This window comes from Rhinolophus sinicus, chromosome 17, assembly GCF_057876585.1.
Source record: "Rhinolophus sinicus isolate RSI-liver-muscle chromosome 17, RSI-T2T, whole genome shotgun sequence".
In the NCBI taxonomy this organism is placed as follows: domain Eukaryota; kingdom Metazoa; phylum Chordata; class Mammalia; order Chiroptera; family Rhinolophidae; genus Rhinolophus; species Rhinolophus sinicus.
Genome location: NC_142517.1, coordinates 47,801,170 through 47,824,178, shown reverse-complemented (window position 1 = coordinate 47,824,178; position 23,009 = coordinate 47,801,170).

Here is a 23,009-nt window from a genome sequence, read left to right as displayed (position 1 = left end):
ACGGACATATCCCCTTGAAGCAGCGTTTTGGGTTTCTTCAAATAAATACCCAGAAGTGGGATTACTGGATCCTTCCTTGTCTCTTGTTATAGCTTTTGTTTTAAAGTCTATTTTGTTTGGTATAAGTATTGCTATCCCAGCATTTTTTGTTTGTTTGTTTCCATTTTCATGAAATAGCTTTTTCCATCCCTTTATTTTCAGTCTGTGTGCGTCTTCTGACATGAAGTGAGTCTCTTATCGGCAGCAGATGTAACGGGCTTGTTTTCTTACCCATTCAGCCACTCTATGTATTTTGATTGGAGCATTCAATCCATTTACATTTAAAGTAATTGTTGATAGATATGTAGGTATTGCCATTTTATTATTCTTATTTGTTTATTTATTTACTTATTTATTTTTGGTCTTAAAAAGTCTCTCTATGATTCTCCCCAATTTGGTTGCCTCCCTGTGTTTGTTTCTATATATTAGTAGGGCAGCTATGTCTCCTGGTCTTCGTAGAGTGGCTTATGTAGTAGGTGTCCTGTGGGGCCCAGTGGTGCACGAGAGCTGGGAGGTCCAGGTGTGGCCTTTGTGTGGGTGTGTGTCTCTCCTGTTGTAGTTGAGTTGCTGTTTGCACATCAGGGAGAGGGACTGACCCTTGGGCTCATTGGTTGTGAGGACTGGCTGTGACTACGGTAAAGGAGCTGTTGTGGAGGGGCTGACCCTATGGAGCAGGATTTGCTTTAGTAGGGTTCTGCTGCCTGCCCAGTGTGCTCTTTGGGTGCTCCTTGGAGGCAGCAGAGTGACGCTTCAGATTGGTTTGAAGCTGGCCACTGTGTGTGCCAATGCCAGGGCCACCTGGGAGGGGACCTGCTGCAGAGCAGTCCAAGTTCAGCCACAGCCTGTGCCCTGCCAGGGCCACCTGGCATGAGCCGCAAAGCAATCCACAGATGGCTGCTGCCCATGCTGTGCTTGGAGGTGCCATGAGAGGCTTAGCCACAAACCAAGGCCGCTGCAGCAAGTGCTGGGCTTAGGGCTCCTCATCTAGAGGAACGGGACATGCTGAAGCCAGATGCTGCTTCTTTGGGTTTTGTGAACTTTTGGGAGACTTTAGGAAAGTCTGCAGCATGAGCCAAGGTGGGCGGTTTATATAAAAAAGCTACTGGAAGTGGCTTGAGTGTGCCTGAAAGTTGGGTGGGGTGTCACCAGGTTTCAGAATCACCGGGGCAGACGAATGAATGTCATTATTCAGGTTGATGGAGACTCAGATACGGCATCTTCCTGCGTCTGCATGCCGGGAGGTGGAGGGCTCAACAAAGAAACAATGGCTTCCACCAGCTCCTCCGTTGGGAAGAAAGCTGCCCTTCCACTCTGAAGCCAGACAACTCAGTTCCTCCCTGTATGTGCCTTTCACCTTTCGAGCTGCTGCGCCAGAACTGGAGCTCAGAGTGAGTGAGTCTGTCAGCAAGTAAGTCTGTGCACAGGCCCTCAGAGTGTAGCCACCCTCTGTCTCACTCAGCTGCAATTTCTGCTGGTTTTCACAACCAGAAATGATGGGGACTTTTCTCCCTAGCACTGGAACCCTGGGCAGGGGAGCATGGTGCAGCACTGGGACCCCTTGCTCCTCTTGGGGAAACCTCTGCAGCTGAGATATCCCTCCTGATTTTTAATGGTCACATGCGGGTGTGGGACCAGCCCATTCCATTTCTCTGCCTCTCTTACCAGTGTCGAGGTGGCTTCTGTATGTCCTTGGTTGTAGTGCTTTGGTTCAGCAAGACTTCAGGTGATTCTCAATAATAGCTGTTCTGTAGTTTAGTTGTAATTTTGATTTGGTTGTGAGAGGAGATAAGCACAGTATTTACCTACTCACCATCTTGACTGGAAAAAAAACCTTGACCACTCTCTCTTTCACACACTATGTTGCAGCCTTTCTTCCTTGAATGGCCCAGTTTCTTACCTCAGGGACTTTGCACTTACTGTTTTCTCTAACAGGAATGCTCTTTTACTGACTCTGATAAGGCTGGATTCTTTTCAGGCTCAGGTCTTTGCTCAAACACCACCTCCTTGGGAAAAAGGACCCTTCATAAAGTAGCTACTCCTGAGTTCTCCATTATTCTCTGTTTAATAGCCTTATTTCTTTTATCCATAGCACTTATCCCAAATTTACATGATTTTATTACTTATTTGTTTACTAATTTTTTTTCTATTTCTTTTACCAAAATGTAAATTTCATGAAGACAGAAACCTTTCTATCTTGTTCACACCAGTATTTTTGGCACCTAGAATAGTATCTAGCAGATACTATTCTAGTTGCTCAATAAATCCTCAGTGAATAAATGAACGAAAGGGGCAACATCTAACAATGAATAGGCATCCTCTGAAGGAACCATGTAGACCTGATTTAGAGAAGCCCAGAGTGGATGTAAAGTACATCACAGGGAACAGAGTCAATAACATTGCTGGTGTCTGATGGGTATTACATTTATCGGGGTGATCACTTTGTAAGTTTTACAAATGTCTAGTCACTATGTTTTACACCTGAAACTAATATAATATTGCATGTCAACTGTAACTGAAAAATACAAAAATATTTTTAAGAAGAATATATGTAGTATATACTAGGTGTGCCAAAAAAATGTATACAAATGGACACTTTGGTTAATGTTGCTCAAGCAGTAGTTCGCCATAATCAGAAGTGTCTGGACGCTGATGGTAACCACTTTGAGCACCTCTTGTAATTGCAGAAGTCAAACGTGACTTGTATTCATCTTTTATTGTTGGTATATATTGAGTATTACAATTTTAATACAGTTTTCCTTTCTGTATATAAAATAGAAAAGCCCAGAGTGAAATCACATGGCCCTAAAGCTTGTTTAGAGGGGAAGATGTTGCTTCAAAGTGGGGTTTCCTCCAACTGAGTGGGCCACTGCCCCGCCCCACCATGCTATGTTGGAAGATGGGGCACAGTATCCTCTGGTCCTAGAGGAGGTAGATGTTAACAGTGATAGGTTTTGTCTTCTCTGGAGACAGAAGATGACAGAGAAGGAAACTTACTTTAAGGCTTGGGTGGTCTCTCCCTAAGAAAGTCCTGTTAGAATGGCGAAAGGGGCAACACTTTAAGCACTGTACCCTTGCCAGACTGAGCGCCAAACTTTTCAGGGCAGAGAGCCCAGGTGAAGACTTCCGTCCTCAGGGACACAGCGCTTGCCTAGATTGGAGTCCTCAAGACCACCTAGGGCTGAAAAAGTCGAGCATACACCAACTAATAGAGGATCCAAGGTGACTTAAATGAAGTGCTGAGAGTCTCAGAAGTGATGAGAAATTCTGAGCTACCCTCCTATGATCATAACTTCCACTCCCTCCTCCACAACCATATTTAAATTGTCGATGAACATAGATGACAATCACTATTACATCAGCATGATATGGTGGAAAACACATGGGCTTTCGGGTCAGAGACATATGGGTTCAAATATTATCTCTGCCACTTATTGGCTTAATGATCTTGGGCAAGTCGATTAACTTCTCTGAATCTTAATTTCTCCATCTAAGAAATAACTACCTTTGCAAAATTGTCTGGTTTAAGCATCTGATACATGGAAAGGGCTGACAAATGATGCCATGATCATTGTGGTGGGAGATTTTCAGCTTATACCTCAGCATGCTGAAACACTCCGTAGGAATAATAAAACTCAAAGCCTGTCTTACCTTTCTCCTCCCATCTCTATAAACCTTGGAGGATCTGAGCTTTTTAGAGAAGCCGAATGCCTTTAAGCAAGAAGTTGATTTCAAGTGAATTTGGGTCAAGATTGAAATGCAATATATCATTAGTGTACTTTAAGACTGGGAATCACCTGTGATCCATGCTGGAAACAAAAGGAAACCTAATTTCAAGGGACAGGAGGTTACCAGGAAGTAGCAGAGTTATAAGGTGGCAGGCTGAAACATGACTTAAGTCTAAACAGGGGAGTGGCAATCTAGGCCAGTTCAACTTCTCCTAGACAAATGGAGACCTATGAGGCCTTGAGACTATGTTAATTACCTCTTCATGTCATTAAGTTTTGTCAAAGCCTCTTTTTTCTAGCCCTTTATCAGTGACATCTTACATATCCTCTCAAGCACCGGGTAATTGTTTGCCAAGAGAGATGAATGGCTTTTTCCATCACATGGATAAAGAAGCTGACAAAGCCAGTCTGAGAAAAATAATAAATCAGATATTAAAAGAAAAGAGTCTCTGCTGTTTCATCCCCTGCCCTAGGAAAGCCTAGGAGCATTCCTGGTCACAGTTTCAAAGGGATGTCTGCGTATCTGTAATAATATCTATTTTTATGCTTGTGTCAATTTGAGTTGGATTTTGTTACTCATAATAACATCCTTGTTAAAAGTGTTTATAAACACTTCTCTAACTGTATCACAGAAGAGTTATCATATCCATCGCCTGAAATAACACTCTTCTCAAAGTAGCTTGCACAGAATGAGTGAAAGAGTCCTATCTAACACCGCATATAACAACACATTGCTTGGTATGTAGCAGCAGCTTTCTGACAATTACTATTATTATTAGCGATCATGTATTATTAGGTTGGTGCAAAAATAATTGCAGTTTAAAAGGTTAAAATAATTGCAAAAACTGTGATTACTTATGCACCAACCTAATACCAGACCAGGAAGATTATACCTCTAGCCTCACTGAGGCATTCCTGAAACTCAACTGTCCTCAGAGATAGTTTGGGGAGGGTGATAATTCCTGGCCTTAATCTTTGCTAGTGGTTGCATCTGTGCAATACCCCTGTTCCTACTTCTCTTTTTTTCTTTCTCATTCATCCATCCATTCATTTATTTATTCATTCACTCGTCTATTTACCTAGCCACCCATTCAATATGCCACAAAGTAGGAAAGAGTTTACTGTTAGTCAAATCATCTGATAACAAGAAACAGGGATTCTTCAACTTCTCCAAAGGTGCCTCCAGTGGAAACCACTTGGGAATGAGAGAATGCCTTTGGAGTGGAGTTCTATGAAGCAAGACTTGTTAGAGCTCCACAGGTAAAGAGTTTCTCATCTTTGGACAGTGCTTAGTTGGGCCATTCCTGTCCATCAGCAGCAAATGGGGGCCTGAGCTGGTCCACATCCTGCCTGACCCTGCCTGACCTCACATCAGCCTCCTGGCCCCCTCTGTGTTTTGCCTGTCATTAATTACCCTGTAAGAGCTGCTGCCTCCTTCCCTGGTACTGCCCCAAACCGACCTGCCTTCCAGCTGGCTTCATCAGCGCACACATCCAAAGGGCTGGAAGAAAATTTATGCTTGTTTTTGCAGAGGGGCATTTTCCCTGATAACGTGACCCCTTTGAGTTGTGGACAGTCACTTTTCTGTCATCCTTGCCATTGGCAGTGGCCTTTTCTGCTATCTAAGCTCAACATTGCCAGAGATAGCTGGAGCAGGAGTACATAGCACAGAAGGAATGTATTCTTCAGGCAGGGAACCAAAACACTACTCATTCTGCCTCCCCTGACAGTCACAACCATGAAAGCACAGACTGCATGGAGAAGCTAAGCAGCTACATTAATATGCCCGAAAATGCCCCAGCAAAGGCACCAGGGCAGGGAGTGGCCCTGGGCCAGGGCCGTAGCCTCAGTCAGTGCTCAGCCAACAGGCCTGAGGCCTCTTCTCAGGGCTCTGCCAGCAGCCTTGGGGTGGGATATTGCTGGGAATTTTACAGAGATGGGACAAAGGAACAAGGGGGCAGCAAGTGCTCCTGGGCTTGGAGCACTTGGATTCCTGGTGGCTCGATGCCATTCTCAGGACTGGAAATAGTTCTACTTATAGGAGTGGGGCCAGGGCACGAGGGTCACAGGCAGGTCAGATGGGGAAGGGTTGTTTGCTTGAAGCAGCCTGAGCCCACGTGGCCAGGGTGGGGAATCAAAACCATCCTCAAACCAGCATCACAATCAGAATGAAATAAAGCCCGTGGAACAAGTCAGGGATCCCCATTCAAATGAAGGCTGTGAACAGCAAGTTGCGAGGGAGTCTCCTCCCTTCTCTGTGGGTTTGTGTGATTCTGGGGGTGGTATGAAGGCTTAGAGTCGCTGCACAGGGTGCACAGATGGAAGGCTGGACCCTGGCGGAAGGGGAGTCCGCAGTTTGCGAGGGCTATAGACCTGTGGGATTGATTGGGTACCTGTTCTAATTGGCCACCCTGACTATAAAACTTTGTCTTATGTGGATCCGTGGAAATTTTTTGCTTCCTTTATCTGTGATAATGAAATGTGGACTGTTCTCACATGAAAGGCATCTGTGAAATTTGCAGGCTATAAACAACCTCCCCTCTTTTTAGGTGCTCTTCCTCAGGTGCAAGATGGAGGCTCTGGGTCCTCCCCTATGCTGAGTTCTGATTTGTCACAAGATTCAGACTTGCCAGATTGTAGGCAATGTCTGTTCTCTCTCTATCAACATAAGAGTGGCTTCTGCAACTTGCTGATCCACAAATTAGGGGCGTTTGTTTGGTTAATTGTATTCCATATTTTCTCCACAGCTACTCCATGATGCCTTTCTTGAGTATGTTTTTGTCATATCATCTAATCATTTTGTTAAATGTTTTTTAAATTTGATGTTTTTCTTTTGAAGAGAGGCAAGTCATAGTGAGCTGTGAGAAACTTGAGAAAAACTATGTTATACACATTTTGAAGGATACCTACCTGTTGGGTACATCTGGGAAATAATAATGTAATGGAAATAAACAGTCTGGTAGTAAAGAGGCCTGGGCTCTAGTCCTGTGTGAGTCTCTAGTTAACAGCATGACCTCTGAAGTCACTTAGTCTCTTGGGGCCTCGATGATCCAATGAGAGATTGACTGGAGCAGGGCTTCTCACCCTGTAACATCCACGCGTAGTACCTGGCATCTTGTTGAAATGCAGATTCTGACACAGTAAGTCTGGGATGTGGCCTGAGTCTGCATCCCAGGAAATGCAGCTCTGCTGTTCAGGCCAGAGTAGCTAGGGCTTAAAAGACCTCTAAGGAGCTCCCAAGGAGGTATACATCAGAATCTCCTTGGGAGTTTAAAAAGGACTCGTAGAAAATACAGGTGCCTAGGCCCTACTTCCAAAGAGAATGATACCATCTGTCTGGGATGGGGCCAAGGCATCAGTCTTTTTTATAGAAGCCTTTCAGGCGATTCTAGCGTACTGTCAGGGCTCAGTATTCTTATGATGAGCTCTAAGAGTCTATGAACAAATGTATATACATGGACATACACATACAAGGTCTGACAATTCAGTTCGTGAACTTGTTGCAACAATGTTGCTAACATTTTTTGATATCAGAAGGATTATTCATTATGAATTTGTACCAACTGGACAGTTAACCAAGTTTACTATTTGGAAGTGCTAAAAAGGCTGCACGAAAAAGTTAGACGGCCTGAACTTTTCGCCAACAATTCATGGCTCTTTCATCACAACAATGCACTAGCTCACACAGCACTGGCTGTGAGGGAGTTTTTAGCCAGTAAACAAATAACTGTGTTGGAACACCCTCCCTACTCACCTGATCTGGCCCCCAATGACTTCTTTCTCTACCTGAAGATAAAGGAAATATTGAAAGGAAGACATTTTGATGACATTCAGGACATCAAGGGTAATACGACGAGAGCTCTGATGGCGATTCCAGAAAAAGAGTTCCAAAATTGCTTTGAAGGGTGGACTAGGCGCTGGAGTCAGTGCATAGCTTCCCAAGGGGAGTACTTTGAAAGTGACCATGGTGATATTCAGCAATGAGGTATGTAGCACTTTTTCTAGGATGAGTTCACAAACTTAATTTTCATGCCTTCATATATGCATATTGTTGATGAAAAAACATCCAGCCTAAGAGAAAGCTTATAAGAGTTTATTTGAGCCAAACTGATGACAATTGCCAGAAAGCAGTCTTAACGGATTAAGAAAATGCTCTGGAAAATGGCCATTTTGCAACTTATTTTATGCATTAGAATCAAAGGAAGAAGGTTACATGAAATCCATTGGTTGTAGACATGAAATCCTTTGGTTGTAGATTAAGGGGATGGGTGAAAGCAAAGCTGGGGAAATCTCTGGTTTTGGATAAAAAAGCAAAATGAAGAAATCTGCACTTCTTTTGTATTGGTGGGTACAGGATAGTTAATAGCATTTTACAAGACATAGAGGTAGTATTTGGAAAACAAGATATCAATGAGGGATTTTGTAGTTTCCTGCTCTAGTGTGGTGGGTTGTGCCCCCTAGGGTGTTGGGAAAGGGATTACTCTTACATTCCAAGGGTATGTTATCTTAGATGCAAATAGGCGACGGATAGACTCACTTAACGCATAGACTTACTTCACGTAAAGATTGACCTTTGTCAAGAAAGCTACAGGCCAAGGATGTGACTTCCTGCCATGGCCCACCTTAGTTAGGAATTTTTATGTTCACGCCCACCACCCTATCAGGTTATTTTCAGTTTCCTGAGCTTGTCAGCTTTAACATGTGGCCCCTTTTTCGTCTACAATATAATAATTACGTGTGTGTGGTCATATACACACACATAATTATTTTTTTCAGAGAATGAAGAAAATTAGAATCTTCCCCTTTTCTGCTTGTGATGTGTGAGTAGGGATTGAAGAGAAGGATCAGAGGAAACAGCAAAATGACTATTAGCCAAAAAAGCAACAAGACTACACAAGGCCAGCACTCTACCTTGTGTAGCCCATTGAACATGTAAACAGGCTCAGACCACTGTAAGGCAGCACTCCTGAGACAGACTACTTAACACAGCTCATCAACCAAATGGGGCCTTGGGCTGTGTCCTGTGGGCCTTGTGTCAGGTGTGGGGCTGTGGGCTGGCCAAGATTTTAAACTAAAAACTCTTTCTGTCTTGAAACCTAAGTAGCTAGCACTATAAACAAGTAGGGCTAAACCACCTGTCAGTTCATAATTTGGGAACTTTATTCTAAGCTAAGCTTGGAAAAGTTGAATGCACATACCATAGACCAGACACCTGCAATAAAAAAGGTTTCCACTGTTTATTCAAGCCGAAGAAGGAGGTTCAAGTGCCTGATTTCCATTGCACCATTCATCAGAAAAGCAAAAACAAGAGAAAATGGCTCTTTGAAACCACAGCTGTCTTCAAGGTTGGTGATTTTTTTTTTTTAAACCAACTATAAAGTCAAGGCCTCTGCTGAAAGAGTAAATGGCCCATTTGTTTAGTTGAGCCACTTGAAGTGTTTGCTTCAAGTTGGGCCTGGGGTGACTTGGGAAGGAGGGGCTGAATGACTCATCTCAAATTGTGAGGAGAATTTGGACCTAGGGCGTGGTGGTGACTGGAAAGAGGGGAGAGCAGAAGGAGGGAGAGGCATGAGCAAGGCCAGGATGTCCTAGCGAGGTGGGGGTAGTGAGACATGCCCAGTGCTGGTTGTCTGAGGGGCCCTTTGAGAACAGGTTGTCTACACCGAGTGTCCGCTGGTGTAGGGCAGCCCAATAACATCTCTGCTCAGCAGCCTAGCTTTCATGGTTGCTTCACAGGGTCACAAGTGAAAGGCTTTGTCCCATGTGAATCACACCAGGGCCAGGATAAAAGAATACCTCAGGGGGCAGAATGGAGAGCCAGGAGTCTAGGGAGGCTAGGAATCAGAACTGAAAGAGCTGTGAGCACAATCCTTCCTGCCCTGAACCTTTTGCAGAAATCTCAGGAGAGCACTGGACTTTCCACATGATGCAGAACTGGGACTTGAACCTGTCTTATCTAGATCAGCTACCCCAGCTGACATTAGGGCCACGTTTCAAGTCAGGTTTATTGAAGGATGTAATGGAAGAAATGATTAAGATTATGCATTTTCCTCATGCCTGGGCTTTGAACTATGAGCCGTTTATGGGCATTTGAAAGTAGCTGAACCCAAAGTGTACAGAGAATGGCTTATTTTAACATAATGAGTGGCTATGATGAGAGGATTTGTTGACTTGCTACTTGAAAACTTAAGTACCATTATTGGGAATTTAAGCTCTGAGAGACTCAAAGGATAGTGGACTGCGTTTCCTTTATGATATGACTTTGGCAACTTGTAGAAACACTGATCTTGATATTCGTCCAGGGAGGTACAGGGCTTTTGTCCCAAATGGCACAACTGAAGACCGTGCTCATTTTCCAGTTCTGAATTGTTCAGAGCTCAGTGAAGTCACAGGGTTTTGAACAGTTACAGAGTTATTTGGCAGAAATGAATTGTAATTTTGGAAAAAGTGTAATAAGTTTGAATCATGCTTAAAGTTTCTGTAGCTGCTGCTGGGATTTTAGGGAAGGATTTCCATATAATTCAATAATTTTCCAGGCAACTGTTTTCCTTGGTTATGAATGCTAATTTAAAACATATGGAATGAAAATAATGCATGAATGAATTTTGTACCCAGTGCATGGTCCAGGGAGTTTATAGCAGGGCTTTAGCATGGGACGCTGCTGATGGGGCCCATTGGGATTGAAATCCTGGCTGAGATCCACTCCCCTCAGCTGCACACCCTTGAGTGAAGGCTGCATCTAGGTGACAAAGTGGTGCCTTTTTCTAATGCGCCTGCTTTTCCCTAACTCACACAAGGGTGATGTGTAGGCAGACAATTGAAAGACCTTAGCAAATGATGCCACTGGGCATCATTGTCTCTCTTTGGCTATTCTGAGATGGCAACAGGGTGGGATATCCCTGTGCAGGTGCCACAGGGAGGGAGGCCAAAGGGAACTTGGATGTGCCTCAGTACGGATCCCTTTGAACGAATTAGTTCTCAGCTGCCTTGGGAAAATTAAAATACTTTAGCAGACTTGTTATGTAGCTCTGGACAGCAAACCTCCAGATGTTCCTGAATTAGCAGGGGCTTGCCTTATCAGTGCATTACATTTTTAAGAACTTAAAGGTAAAAATGTTATTATGCCACGTGGCAACCTCAGGGTCTCTGGAGTTTTGGAGGTGAGTGGGTTGCAGAGGACATCAGACTGTAAGCTCCATGAGGGTATGGGCCTGGTTCTATCACATTCAATGCTGCATGTCCTGCCTTTAGCAGCGTTTGCAACAGAGTATGCGCTCAATAAATATATTTCAATGGAAGAATGTATGACTGGTGCCCCATGGAAGTAGGCCAGAGCAGAGGAGAAAAAGCAAACTTCACATAGTGATTCACCAAAGACATAGTGATTCACCAAAGACATTTAAAACAATTATTTCTTTAAAGGGATTTTTCAGGGAACAGGGTTTTGTGTTTGTAGTGAGCTAAAAGTCAATAAAATTTGATAAAATTATATGTTTATATGTATTTAAGCATCAAAATGTCTTTATTGATGATGGAGTTGCCTGAGAAACATGTGCCTGTGGTATTCATTATTTTATTTATCAGACTTTATTGAGAATCTACTGTGCTTGATACTAGGGAGATGCAAATGTCCAAGGCACAGTGTCTGCCCTCATGTTGCACACCATTGCAGTGGAGGAATGGGTATTGGAACAGATGTTTCCAATAAGGGGTGCCAAGGACCATGGCAGAGGTGCCCAGTGTTCTATGTGAGCAATTGAAAAGCACATCTAATCCAGCCTGAATGGGATGAGGGAAGATTTTTTGGAGGAAATGGCCTTTTTGAATCCCTTTCAATACAGCATATGGTTCCTTGGATTGATGGGTGATGGCTGTCCTATTCTCATTCCTCAAAAGTGTAGTAGTCCCACTAGAAGTTCTATCTTGGGCATGGCCTCCCCTCCTTCCATGGAAAGCAGTTCCCATCTAGGAGAAGCCTACACCTGAAAAAAAGTCACCATTTCCTCCCCTGCAGCTGCTACTTGACCCATTGTGGAGGAGAGCAGAATTACACTTAAATATCTCCCTCCTAACTCAGGCAAAAATTTGTTGAAAAGAGCCTTGTGTGTAGGGATTTCTGAATGAAAAATAACCACTTACTTAAATGTTTTTAGCTATAACGGTTTCTGATTCTAAACTGGTCACATGCTCAGATTAAGAAACCTGATTTGAAGTTGTGAAGCTTAGAATTTTCCTTTCCAGGACAGGAATTCGAACAACTGGCGTTGCATTCCTTAGTGTTTAATTTTGTGGAGAATAATAAGACAGGAAGACATTACAAAAAGTGGGACCCTCTGTCCTGATTGGTGGTAGCAAAATAAAGAGCAAAAAATTGATTTGGGTTTAGAAAGTACCAATCAATTGAATAACTATAGTCTCATTTTAAATAGAGCTCATAGTACATATATAATTATCTTTTAGATATACCGACATCCTGTCCTTGCATAGGATGAATTTTTGAGGGGGGCAAATTTAAATGTATCAGTTATTAAAACGAGAGGCTAATAATATTCTAGATAGCAAGTTGCTTCATAGAGAGCTCTACTAGGTAGGTATCGTTATCTTCATTTGGCAGATGAAGAAATTGAGGCACAGAGAATCAGACCTCAGTTCGAATCCATGCTGTCACTTTATTAGCTGTGTGACCTTGGACAAACAACCTTTCCTTCTGAGCTTTCATCTCCTGAGATATATAAAATAGAGATGACACGTGCTGACAACTAGACTTCCAAAGTTTTGGTTTTCTTTCACACCATGCATATCACACATGGGCCTTCCATGGGTCAATTTTGAAGGCTGCTGATACAGTGTTGTAGGTCAGTGAACAAATGAGCGTGAGCTGCGGCATGGTGATGCTCTAGGCCACCAGCCATCACACCAGTCTTAGTAGCCTGGCTAGCATGTTTGTTCAATTAAGTATTTTATTGTAACTTTCCCTTATTACATTATATTTCCATGTGGAAAATGAAAATGAAAGTGCTGGTGCTGGTAATTAATAAGCCTAACAATTATTCAGAGCTGTGCCCGTTATTAAACTGTTGTCTCTCAGCTTCAAACCCGCTCACATATTCTGCTTTGTGATGCAGGGGCTGGGACGCTACAAACCACAGTTTTCCTTTGTCAGCTGCTTTCTTTCAGGCTCTGTCAAAAAGGGACATTTGAGGGAGATCACAGGGCTGGATGCGGAAGAAGGGACTTACTTTTTCCTCTGCGTCTGGTTAATTTCTGGTTGGCTTCCTGTTCCTACCATCGGCATCCAGCCATGCTGCTTCCTCATTCCAGCAGAGGCAGATCATTCCAGAAGCAGTTTGTTACGGGCTGAATTGTGTCTCCTGAAAATTCGCATACTGATGTCCTAACCCCCAGTACCTCAGAATGTGACCTTATTTAGAGGTAGGGTCTTTACAGAGGTAATCAAGTTACTGAGAGGTCATTAGGGTGGGCCCTAATCCAATATGACTGATGTCCTTGTAAGAAGAGGAAATTTGGACACCTAGATATACATAGAGGGAAGACAATGTGAAGGGACACAGGGAGAAGACAACCATTTATAAGCCAAGGACGGAGGCCTGGAGCAGACCCTTCCTTCACAGCCGGGAGGCCTGTGAGACAATACATTTCTGTTGTTTAAGTCATTCAATCTGTGGCACTTTGGTATAGCAGCCCTAGCAAATAACACACAGTTCAATCCAGTTTGAAGTTTTATCGATGTGCAAAGCCTACTGCATTTCATCCCTGTAGAGATACCAGCACAGCAGGCTGGCACCCTCTCCTCAGAAACCTGGGTCTTAATCCAACAGGGTTGTCCTCCAAGCTTCTAAGAGTTAATAACCCAACCTCTTGCCTTTGTTCCCTCAGCCCTATAACCTGCTTCCTGCTGTTGCCTCCTCCTAGCAAGTAATAAAGAATTAATCAATTCTATGACAATCTGTCATAGTTTAGTGTTCTTTTTGCCTTTTCAGTTACCTTGCTATCAATTCTTTATTACCTAGGTAAACATTCTTCATTAAATTCTCTCGGTTAAAATAACTGGAGCCCTGGGGGCAGATTTGCTGCTGGCAGAGACTTGGGGGGTAACCCTGGCCCAGCAGAGCAATCAAGTGAGACAGCTGCCCCAATGGGTCTGGAAGGTGGGGCACTGAGCCAAAAAGGATCATTCTCGAGCACTGAGACCAAAAGGAGTTTGTCTTGCTAGGTTGTGGACTTGTTTGGGACCTATTACCGCTTCCTTCTTTCTTCCTTCTCCCTTTTGGAATGAGAATGTTTATCCTATGCTTGTCCTACCACTGTGTTTTGGAAACACATTATTTGTCTGGTTTCACACTTCAGAGCTAGAGAGGAATTTTGCCTCAGGATGAATCATACCTCTAGTCTCACCTATACCTGATTTAGGTATTTAAAGTTTGTACTTTAGGCTTTAGAGTTGATGCTGGAATGAGTTAAGACTTTGGGGCTGTGGGGATGAAATCAATGTGTTTTATATGCAATAAGGATTTTTGGGGCCAGATGCAGAATGCTATGGATTGAATTGTGTACCCACAAAATTCATATATTGAGGTACCTAATCCCCAAGGTGGCAGAGAGATCCTTTTGTCAGAGCCTTGTCCACATTGTTAGGTACCTCTGATGCGAGAGACCAGAATGATAAAGCACCCAAATTTAGCACAACTGAGACCAAGATGGCAACTTTTAAACAAACTGAAAGAGGTGGAATTTGTTTTCTCATTTGAATATACATTTGACATAAGCCCATTTGCAGAGTATGTTCAATTGTTAAGGAAAAGAACTAAACTGAAGAACGGAATAAAATGTTGAAAATGTATAAAGATGGGGTCTAAAAGTATTCATATAATTCCTAGTATCTTATTTTCTCATCGTATCCTGCATGTTTCACATTCTGTTTAGTTTTTCTGTTTACACGTTGGCTTCCTTAGGCTGGTAGCTCCTCGAGGGCAGTGATGCGGGGTATTCAGTCACATCTGTGTCCCCCAGTGTCTAGCACTGTGGCTGGCCCACGCTTGGCCTTTAATCAATATTGATTAAACTTAAACTCAAAGTCTGGAAAAGGGCCTGTTTCAACTCACCATCGTCAGCGTCATCTCAGACCTGTCGATGGCCCAGGACAGAGCCAGTGGAGAAAGGGGCAGCCTGGTGAAAGGGGTGTATTTTGTCCAATTTAGATATAGAAATGACTTTCCATTAAGGTGTGCTATTTTGAGAGGGTGAGACCTGATTTACATGTCAGTCAGTCAGTCAGCGTCCAAAATGGTTCTCATGTCTGGAGGGAATTTATATCTCTGCTCTTTTTTTTGCAGAGTTTGTTACTTTCGTTATTTAATAATAGGATTTTTTTTTTTTTTTTTTTTTTTTTTTTTTTTTTTTAGCAGTACTGTATGTCAGGTGTGGTGCTAAGGACTTTACATATGATCTCTCATTTAATAACCATGGCAATGTTATGACACAGGTAATCCATCTCATAGATAAAGCAACTAAAGATCCACAAAGCTAAGCAAATTGTCCAAGGCCACACTATGGGAAATATAATAACTGGGATTAAAATTTAGGCCTTTCTGACTTACGAGTTCGGGCCTTTCCAATGGTCTTTTGCTTATCTAATTAAGCAGAGCCCCTAGACTCTGAGAATGGGGCGATGGATCTCCTGACTCTCTCTCCACACTAGGATCCTTTTTCTTTTTTTTTTAAAATTTATTGGGGTGACAATTGTTAGTAAAATTACATAGATTTCAGGTGTACAATTCTGTATTACATCATCTATAAATCCCATTGTGTGTTCACCACCCAGAGTCAGTTCTCCTTCCATCACCATATATTTGATCCCCTTTACCCTCATCTCCCACCCCCCACCCCCCTTACCCTCTGGTAACCACTAAACTATTGTCTGTGTCTATGAGTTTCTGTTTCTCATTTGTTTGTCTTGTTCTTTTGTTATTTTTGGTTTATATACCACATATCAGTGAAATCACATGGTTCTCTGCTTTTTCTGACTTATTTCGCTCAGCATTACACTCTCAAGATCCATCCATGTTGTCACAAATGTTCCTATATCATCTTTTCTTACCGCCGAATAGTGTTCCATTGTGTATATATACCACAACTTCTTTATAGGATCCTTTTTCCAGGTGCAGCACTCAAAATCTCAATTATCCCTCTGAAAAAGTGATGGCTAAATTTTCCAGTTTCTGGTTTGATTGGTTGATACACCTTCACCTTCTCACACACTACGCTGAAGGAGGCAATTTGCAAAGTGGCGACGTGATTCAAAAGTAAGCAGGGAGTTTTATTTTTAAGTGCCACCACCCTCAACATATTTGGACTTGGAAGGATTAATATGATGGTTAACTATGTTATGGATATACTGTTGGTTATATAGGGTGCCTTTTAATAATATTTTGTCTTTTCATTTATGTACATCCACAATGTTGAGCAGCTGTGTTGTTAACCCAAGCTGGGGTTTGTCTGAAAGTCCTTCCTAAATGGTTTTGGCATGTGCTGAAATGTGTCTATATAGTATTTTTAAAACATAAAAGATCAGAGCTACTGGATCATGTTTATTATATCAAGTTGTCAGTATGTTAAATCTAGAAAAACTTAGGTTAATTCAGGAATCTCTGGATAATTTGAGTGTTACACCCTTGGATATACATGAAAGCTTCTCTTGAGATGGAGATACAGAAAAAGTAGATTTTTTTTTAATCCAATGTTTTTCATCTTTCATCTAAAGCTGTATTGAAATTCTGTAGCTTGAAATTTCAAACAGATTTGATCACATTTCTTTCCTCTGGATGTCGTACCTTAAGGGTGAGAAGGCCACCTGGCTGTTTCAGAATGAGATTGATAGGAAGTTCCCGTTCCCCACCTCCCCTGCCCCGTGCTATGCCTTGATCTTCTTCTTAGCTGATCAGGTTCACAGCTTTAATTCTAAAGTGATATCAAGCCTTTAATATCATTTTATGCGAGATGTTCACCCATCTCTGGAGGATTTATTTACTCATTTGGAGGTTGGAGTAAGATCAAGGCCTTGGGGAAGCAATGGCATGGATGTAGCAGTGGTGTCCCATGCCCTGTACTAAGAGTGTCAGGGGTGCAAGCTACAGCCATTTATACTCGGGGATGAGGAAAGTGGCGTCCTGACCAGGCCGATCTTTCAGAGTGATTTTTCAGCCTGTTCTCAGTGGCATCTTTCAGTCCTTGTTCTCCATCCACGCTAGAAATTTTGGGCTCCTCATAAATCCCCATAAAATATAAAAGAACAGTATAATGAGCTCCCATATACTCTTTGTTTTATTTCTTTATATAAATCATTTTCTTTGCTGAATCATTGCAAGGGAGTGGCAGGTGTCATGATGTTTCACCCCTAAAAGAGCATGTGTCTCTTGAGTACAAGGATACTCTCCTATATAACCACAATGCCATTGTCACATGCAAGGGATGTAATCTTTATATACTATCATTGAGTATAGTTCATATTCAAATTTTCCTTCGTCCTTAAAGTGTTCTTTATACCTACTTTTTGGGGCAATGTAATCAAGCCTTTTATATCATTTTTATGCTAGATCAATCCACGCAGAAACGGAAAATGTCTTAGATTATTTCATATATCCCAGGATTCAATTTTGATTAGTTTTCTATTTCAAACCCAAGTCCACGGTTAATACCATTTCATCTAAGGATATTTTGAAACATACGACATTTGATGTTAATGCTTTTGGAACGCTAGAATATCCCCTGCCCAATATTCTCAATATGTTAAAACTAGAAAGAAAACTTTTTTTTTTCCCTCAGCTGTTTTTGTTGTTGCTGGTTTTTTTTTACCATGTTAAAAATTTTTAAGTGTAGAGTTCAGTAATTTTAAGTATAATGCATTCACATTGTCATGCAACCAACCTTCAGAACTCTTTTTCTCTTGCAAAATTAAAACTCTGTACCTATTAAACTACGACTCCTCATTCCTCATTCTCCCAGGCCCTGGCAACCACCCTTCTACTTTCTGTATCTATGAATTTGACTACTCTAGGTGCCTCCTAGTAGAATCACGCAGCATTTGTCTTTTAGTGACTGGCTTATTTCACTTGGCTTAATTTCCTCATCCATGTTGTATTTAAATTCATCCACATTGTAGCAGATGACGGAATTTCCTTCATTTTAAAGGTGAAATAATGGTCTAGTCTATATATTATATATATACCACATTTTGTTTATTCATTCATCTGTCCATGGACGCTTAGGTTGCTTTCACCTTTTGACTATTGTGAATAATGCTGCTATGAATATGAATATGGGTGTTGTTCTCCTTTTTAAACCTGGGACTCAAACACTATTAGCACCCAATATTTTGCTAATAAGTTCAGTTTCTGCTAAAGTTCAGCTAGTGCTGACTTGTTGCTAGTCACCAGGCACTCAGACTACTGAAATGCACACGGGACAGCATTGTTTTCTTGTATGTGATGGAGCTTGATTTATAAACAAGATGCTAAATACATGAATGCATAGTGGGTGGCGGTGAGCATGAACGCTGCCTCCCACTCGTGCTGTTTCCTTGCATTAGCCTTACTCTCCTGGCCTTTCCCCACCCTTCCATCTGTCCTCATTCTGCTTCAGGGAAAATGGTGTTAGGAAACTGAAATTGTGTGTGTATGGCCCAGTGCTCTCTGCTTTGCACCTCTGGGGTGAGGTAAGTGGGGTGGGGGTGCTGGCCCTGGTTCAGTGTTGCCACTCCTGACTGGGTGGACCATCTGTTGATGAGTTTGTACTTAGCTAGTACTCAGGTATTTGGTCTTCATCTCCCAGCTCTTTGTTTTGCTCCTCAATTGGTTCATCCCCAGGATGACGGGGGAAAGTTGCTGTTTATTGGGCTCCTGAAAAGACCTCAGTTGTCAGGGAGATACGTGGATCCCAAACTTGGCCATTCACCTGCACAGCGGACCCCCTCCTCTTCCATTTGTCTGCTCAGGATACCAAGTTACAATTAGGAAGATAGCTAGATCGGTGGAGGCCCATGTAAAAGAAACATGGTGTTGCCAAAGAGCTATTAGCATGAAACTAACTGGGCTTTCCCCTCCTCTAGGGACATTCCTGTTGAGGTCACTGATTCCAACTGTGAGAAGTAGTTCTCCCCCTTGCTAACAGCACAAGGAACATCTTACTCTTTTTTAAAACTCTGTTTAGAAATATATATATATTTCATTGCTGAAAACAGGAAAAACAGAAAATCACAAAGAATAAAACAGAAGACATGCAAAAACTTATCGCCCAGAAATAACCACTTTTAATGTTTTGGTCTATTGATTATTATAATATCTCCAACCCAGACTTCTTTGAGCTCCAGACTGTGTATCAAACGTCTCACCTGAGAGCACATACATCTTGAATGTCTCAGACCCCAGACTCAGCATGACCAAGAATAAACTCATTCTCTTCTCCCCCAAACCTCTTCCCTTTGCAGTGTTCCCTGTATCATTGTTAGTATCTCCATTCATCCAGCTATTCACACTAGAAACCTAGGCCATTTTTGAAAATTCCTTTTCCTTTATGAAGGAATTGAATGAAAATTCATTCCATGTGTAATCCATCACCTTATCCTATTGATTTTTAACTTTCATATAGGGTTCAAATTCGTTTGCTTGTTTCTGTCCCCAGCACTCATCCCCAGTCCATGCTGCTGCCGTATGCCATCTGGATAACTGACAGATTCCATACTGTCCTTCTCTTGTAGATTATTCATGCTGGCTCCTAGTAATTTGCTCTCCATCAAGGAGACTGATATTTACAAAGTGAAAATCTGATTGTATCTTCCATACCCATCCTCACCTGTTCCCCTAGTCCTTCAGTGGTGAAGAAAAACTCCTTAACCTGGCCTGTATGGCACTGCGTGATCTGGCCCTGCCTACCACTCCAGCCCCATCCCACGCCATTCTCTGCCCAACCATAGGGCCTTCTTTCAGCTCCTTGTATTGGCTGTAGTCCCGCCTACCACTAGGCTTTGTCCCTGCTGTAGCCTCTGCCTGGACAATTCTCTATGTAGGTACTGCGTACTCATCCATCGCAGCACAGTCATCAGAGAAGCCTTTGCTGAACTTCCTTACCAGGGAAACTTGTCCCCGATAAAGGTTCTCCGCCAACTGCATTTCCTTTGTAGCACTTAGAATGATAGCAATGTGTGTGTTTGTTTCTTAATGTTGGTCTCCCTCACTAGACTGAAAGCTCCTTGGTGGTAGGAACTGTGTCACTCTTTGCTCTCCATTGCATCCTGAGTACCTAGAACATACTCATTAAACATTTGATGAATGAGTGAATGCCTTTCTTTTGGCACTCATATTTGCAAAAATGGGAGTATTCTGTGCCTACTATTTTATAGCCTTTCTTCCTAACTTAACATTAAGTGAACACTTGGGGATTGTTTTTATTAACAAAACCCACTCTTTGAAATTTTTGCTGTTTCCAATTTATTCCTTGACTCTTCATTTGGAAAGTCCATTTTAGTACTGGAAATGGATAGCCGATCTGAATTAGCACTGCCTGTAGCTACAATAGCTGATCCTTCTTCAGGACCCATTTCTCCCTGATCTATGGAAGAAGGGTAGTGCAGTGTTTCCTATGTGGCGGTCAGACAGATGTGCTTTACGATACCGCTCTGCTTCTGTTCCAGTGAGGCCCGTTTAGATGTAAGGAACAAAGTATTAGTCAAGTTGCTTGAAGAAAAGTTGGGATCTAGGCAGAAATCTCTCTGAAATCCTAGAGCAGAGCCCTAACTAGAGCTACAGGGTGGGTCCAGATTCAGAGTAGCCTTAGGACTTCAGCAATAGGAAACCATGGTTCTCCACCCAGTCTCAGGGTGACCTGTTTCAGTTACTCTCTACATGTTGGCTTCAGCCTCATCTTTTTACCTTCCAGGTCCCTCTGCTTACTTACAATTTTTGCTTTTCAGAAGATTGGTTGGCAAATGGCTTTAGGTGGGCATGGTTCTGACTCTATTTCATGGCATCTCTTTATGTATCCTTTTGCCTCCTATTTCTGCTGTCAAATGGAAAACTCTGTATTTCTTATTTAATATGTGAGAGAAAGGGAGGGAGAGAGAGAGAGAGAGAGAGAGAGAGAGAGAGAGAGAGAGAGATTCTAATTGTTCCAACTGATCTTTTTGAGCCAGACGTATGTGTCGTTGAACGAATCTCTCTCTATATAATACTTGGCTGTCTTTGGATGGCAGCACTCACTCTAGTCCAATTAATAAGGGGGGGCAGCAGAATCATGTGGTATCAGAAATGATTTCCTGGGAACAGGGCATGTGTGCTGGGAACTTTTCATTAGAATAGGGCATGGGCAAATCAGATGCTATAACTGACATACCCAACAGAGTATGTGTAACCTGGGACAAAGCACCCAACTTCAGTTTTGATCCTTGGTTTCTTTGGTTGTAAAAAGAAGGAAGTAATCCATTTTATTAAGTATCAGGATAAAAGGACATAGGATGAGACAAAGTACACAGAGCACTTAATGATACTCTATAATAATAGTACATTTAAGACATATTAATATATTTTTCAAATTGCTTCTCTAATCTGGGTTACTTCTGGGAAGAATTTCCCAGATGGATAAATCCTTCCATGAACTGTTGTGACACTGGGTAGAATAATATTTTTGAAGCACAGAGTGGATTCAAAGTTCATTTCCCTGGGGAGATGGTGGTCTGTGGAACCCTCTACATCGACTATATGGAAATGATTCAAGATAACCTGGGGACAATAGACAGCTTGTAGATACTAACAAAGGCCATTGTACTGAAGGAGTTTTTGGTCTGAAGCCAGAAGCCAGATTTAGACTAAAATGCACATACTTTCTTTTCTACATAAACGTTTGAATAATAATAGCTAATGTTTATATAGGGCTTAATAGATGCCAAGCATTCCTAAAGGCTTCACATATATTCACTCATCCCCCTCTTCACAACAGATTAAGGTGGATACTATAATTACACTTCAATTTACAGAGAAAGAAACTGAGGCATTGACCTGTTCTTAAAATTCTTTCAATAAACCGTAATTAACTGATCTTGCTTTAATCTTATGCCCATCTCTAGTCCCGGGTCCTCTGGGTACTATGGTTGGTATTGCTGTTCCTCCGGGACTGGCGTTTTGCCTTGCACCTCTGACTTCTTCCCAGGGCTATCATTCTTCCATGAACTCCAAACCTGAGGGCTGCCACCAGAGCCTTTAATGTCTTTTGTTTTCATAGTCCATATTATTATTATTTTTTACATCTATTATATCACGAATTCATGGGGAATGGCTTCCAGCAGTTAAGGCTCCTTTCCACTGGTTCTCACACTTTGTGTACTTCTTTGGGTGGAGCAGGCTGGAAGTTCGGTTGAACCCAAGTAACTTGCTCTTTGGCTTCCTTCTTTTTCTGATCATTTTCCTTCACATGTTTCCGGAAGCTATCTGGGCTCTTTGAGTGCTTAATATACTCAACATAAACATTAATTCTCTTGGCAAGAATCTTGCCTTTAAGTTGTTTGTTTACAACAATGTCAATCACATGCTGGGTACATTGTAGACTCTTGCAGTTATGCCATGGGGACATTTGGGGGGCATTCCTTTTGGAACAGAACCCATTCCCTTGATGTCTACAATATCACTTTCCTTGTAGATTCACATGTAAGTGGCCAAAGAAACAACTCCATATTTTCTAAGAGGCCTGGAGAACCTATAGTGGGTACCTCTTCTCTTTCTTTTGTGTTGGTTATTGTGGTGAATCACTGAAAATTGCCTTTTTTTTTTTTTTAAAGATTTTATTGGGGAAGGGGAATAGGATTTTATTGGGGAACAGTGTGTACTTCCAGGACTTTTTTCCAAGTCAAGTTGTTGTCCTGTCAATCTTAGTTGTGGAGGGTACAGCTCAGCTCCAGGTCCAGTTGCCATTGCTAGTTGCAAGGGTGCAGCCCACCATTCCTTGCGGGAGTCGAACCGGCAACCTTGTGGTTGAGAGGATACTCTCCAATCAACTGAGCCATCTGGGAGCTCAGTGGCAGCTCAGCTCAAGGTGCCGTGTTCAATCTTAGTTGCAGGGGGCAGAGACCACCATCCCTTGCGGGACTTGAGGAGTTGAACCGGCAACCTTGTGGTTGAGAGCCCACTGGCCCATGTGGGAATCAAACCGGCAGCCTTCGGAGTTAGGAGCATGGAGCTCTAA